Source organism: Fukomys damarensis, unplaced genomic scaffold (assembly GCF_012274545.1).
Source record: "Fukomys damarensis isolate Sample0158 unplaced genomic scaffold, DMR_v1.0_HiC HiC_scaffold_17, whole genome shotgun sequence".
Classification (NCBI taxonomy): domain Eukaryota; kingdom Metazoa; phylum Chordata; class Mammalia; order Rodentia; family Bathyergidae; genus Fukomys; species Fukomys damarensis.
Genome location: NW_022900929.1, coordinates 73,983,941 through 73,988,163, shown reverse-complemented (window position 1 = coordinate 73,988,163; position 4,223 = coordinate 73,983,941).

The window sequence follows — 4,223 nt, the reverse complement described above, 5'->3', positions numbered from 1 at the left end:
GAAGAAAGGGTTGAGGCTGTCCAGGGTTGCATACTGTGCACACTCTCACCACAGTGCACACCCACACCCCGCGACACTAGCAAAGATAGGTACTCATTGCCCAGGTGACAGTGCAAGTACAGAGGTCACTCTTCCCTTCCTCCACCATCTCCTGCATCAGGTCATAAAATACCCTTCCAGGTACTGTCCTCCACCAGGAGGACAAGAGCACCCTTGTCCTCACAAACACGGGTGCAGGGAGCACCTGAGCAGACCTCGCTGGGTCCCCAGTTTACGACCATTAGGACGCATCCTGTCGCGGGCCACTCCTCACCAAGCCTAAACCGAAGCACACACGGGCTGCCCAGCTTCTCTGGGTCTTTATTTCTGAAGGCCCTCATGCCCTGGAAATCTTATGTTAAATACATCCCGGTGCTTTTCCCTTGTTATCACTGGTCTTTTGTTCCGGAAGCCTCAGCCGTTGAGTGTAGTGTCAGGAAAGATAGTTCTTCCCCTAGACAACAGTTAAAGACGGGTACTTAGACATACAGGAAGAAAGAACACATGCAAATTGGCTACAGCACATTACAGACTATATAAAGCCTTGAAATACTAGTGTGAACCCCAGGAGACGAATTCGGTAGACAAAAATGTCCTTTCAACCAAACAGTTCCAACACATGAGGGAACTGACTACTTCCACCAAAGCCAAATATTTTACTGTGCTTTATAAGACTAATTAAAACAATACCGTGGTATTCCAGAAAATGTGGGTTATGAGAGGAAAGTCTGCCTCACAAAAATCTTCCTTTCATCCAGCAGACGTGGAATCTATGGTAAGAACAGTTCCGCAGGAGCCTCAGAGACTTCTGCTTTGTTTCTTTTAATATTCACATATCTACTGGTGAGGACTGTGGCTTGGAACTCCGATTTCCATTACAAAGCCTCTAAAATGCCAGGAATGAGTCACAGCATTGAGCAGCTCAAGCCATTAGCCAGGCATACATGCTGACAACTTCCAGGAAGAAAGGTAAATGGGGTTCAGGAATAAACCCCAGGAGAACCCTACATGCATGGAGGAGTCCGGGTCATAAGGATTGGGGTTCTGTCGTAGTTGTTTGGCTCTCTTTAAAAAGAAAAGATAAAATTCATTTCTTCACACAGAGCAAAAGAAGCGATCCATCAAATCATAAGGATTCCTATACCATGGCCAAATCAGTTACCCAAACACTGCACCGTGTATGTAACAGCTAGGATGGATAACAGCTTTCTGAGGACAGTGCCACGGCCCCTCAACACAGCACAGTAATCCAGGCCGATTTCTAGATTCCTAATCTAGGCTTCTTCCTGTCCGGACATTCACTGGGCGTCCTCCACTAGCAGACCTGCACAGAGAAATGGGGGCCAGTAGGTGACACGCGAGGTGACAAAATGAGGGAAACACGTGGACTGGAGGTGGGCTGCACGTGCAGTGTGTGGGCCGGGAGGACCTTGCTCGCATCCTGCCAGGTTCCTTTCTGCCACTGGAGTTTGGAACCGGACATCTCTTAGCCCCACGCTTTCCTGAGACTTATTACTCTGCTTAAGAGCTGAAGACCCAAACCATTTCTGTTGGGCCATCTGTTAAAACAATAAACACGTTAGCATCCTTTTGGATGCCTAGGAATTTCCTGTCAAGGAAAAGTGGAAATATGGAAAATAGTAAAAGCATCCAATGGGTAATACCTTTTTAGAACTTCTGTTCTTACCTGATGTTGGAAACCAATACATCAAGACGATTTGAGAACTGAGCGCAAATCATGAAAAATGGAGCAATCTGGGAGTGTCCAGGTGCTTTTAAAGCCTGGACGAGAGGTTCACCAATGACTGATGTGATTTCCAGCGGCCTGCTTATCTCTTCTCATATGGACCCGAGGGATGGCCAGCAGCTCCTCTGTCCTCTGTCCAGGGCCCTCCTCAGCTGTTCCACACCTTTCCGAGAGTTGAGCCCTGGGCTTGCTTTTTCTTTTTTTGGATTTGGTCTCTAACGTTTAGGTACAAGTCAGCACACACAGATGACTAGATTAACTGAGCTAATTTAAGGGAGCCCTCCCGTGGAAGGATTCTTTTTTAACCTTCTATATTTAGGTTAAGGTTTGTGCTGGTGCAAGACACTTACAGAAGACCTGAGTTTCCTAAACTTTGCGAGCTAGGACTCTCCACCACGAGATCTTCCTAACAGGCAACTGGCTTATGCATTGGACCTCTGATGGCCCTGCAGCCACAGGGTGGTAAAGCAGGTGACCATGTGTATATTGCAGGGTGACCAACACCTCATTTTCGTGAGTACAAAGAGCCCATACTATGTGGGTCTCCACTTTGGTAGAAAACCCTACCTGACAAAACTCGAGGAAACTTGATTTGATATGACAGCTCTACTGAATCACTATAGAGGCAATTGTTCTGGTTAAATCAATGTTCCTAAATCTCAGGCTTAGTAACTACCTAAAGACTTGGAAGCTATACCTTGCTGAAACATGGACCTCCCGGTCTTACGCTATTGCTTAGTTGGTCCTAAAACACAGCTAAGGCATAAATCTAAAGTTTTGCCCTCAAGAAAAAATTTATGAGGATGCCCTTTGTGGTGGTGGGGGGTCTTTGCCTTTTTAAAAAATCTCTCCTTATCCCACTTCTTTGTACCTGGCAGGCAGAGGCTGCATGGGTGTTAAGAGATCTATTGCCCTGTCGCATGATAAGAGGGTCAGCTGATTTTCTTCTCACGTTTTTAACATTTCAACACATCTGTGTCCTCCTGCCGGGAGACACTAAGTATCTGTGTGGGAGAAACCGAGCCAAGATTCGTTTGGTGCCCAGAGGGTCTTCAGAGAATAGGGCTAACTCTCCAGAGCCTTCTTTGGCATCACAAATTCTTGGGCATACAGAAGAGGTCAAATTTTATTTATTTATTTATTTATTTATTTAACTAACTCTCCAGAGCCTTCTTTGGCATCACAAATTCTTGGGCATACAGAAGAGGTCAAATTTTATTTATTTATTTGGCACTGGGGATCCAACTCAGGTCCTTAAGCTTGCAAGGGAGGCGCCAGAACCACTGAGCTAAATCCCCAGCCCTTTTTTGTTTGTTAATTTTTTAGAGGTCAAATTTTAAAGAAGCTGTGTTTGCATTATTACTTTAAGAGAACCTCATACAGAAATGCATGCTCAAAAAGCAACATCAAGGGGTTTATTTATTTATTTGGCACTGGGGATCCAACTCAGGTCCTTAAGCTTGCAAGGGAGGCGCCAGAACCACTGAGCTAAATCCCCAGCCCTTTTTTGTTTGTTAATTTTTTAGAGGTCAAATTTTAAAGAAGCTGTGTTTGCATTATTACTTTAAGAGAACCTCATACAGAAATGCATGCTCAAAAAGCAACATCAAGGGGCCGGGGATTTACCTTAGTGGTTCTGCCACCTGCCTCGCAAGTGCAAGGTGCTGAGTTTGATCCCCAGTGCCAAAAAAAAGCAAAATCAAGGAGCGATAAAACTCCAGCCCCTTGCTCCCTGAAAACAGAATAAACTTCCTTGGCAGGACTTTTTCTGCCACTGAATCTATTTACTTCTGAAAGGAGACAAAGCTCTTGCCAGGCTTCCTGGTGATGCTGCAGGGACCTAGGCTGTTTTCTCAAACACTCTGCGTCCCAAGGGCAAAAATGAGGGAGGATGCCACACTCTAAGATGTCGCTGTTTCTTGGCAGAGTCGAGTGAGATGCTAAACTGGGTTCAGGTCCTGGAGGGAAGAAGTGAGTGCGTTTTCATCACCCTTCCACTTCACGGTCTGTACCACTGGCCTTCTACAGCACTGGGGAGAGGCAGCAAAAGTAGGGACAAGCGGCCTCGCTGGGTAGAAACCCCTCCAGACCCACGAGCTCAGGTCTGAAGTTCGACACCGACAGCAGTAACTTCCTCCTCACCCCAAGCCTGACGGAGAGCTTCTCCAAACCGATCCCTGGCAACCAAGCAGCAGGAACATTCAGTGGACTTGGTCCTGCTAAGGAGCCGAGAGGTGGAAGGAAACCAGTCCAGACTTCAAATGCTAAAAGCAGGGCAGCTTTGGTGTCACCGTCTCAAAACCAGGGGGCCCATTATCTCTTCACCACTACGGAGAATGCTTTTCATTCATTTTCTAGCTTTGGAAGCGCCTTCTGGGTCAAGGTCAATAACCATCACCATTTAGCTGACCTCACTCTCGCTTACTTTTTTCTTTTC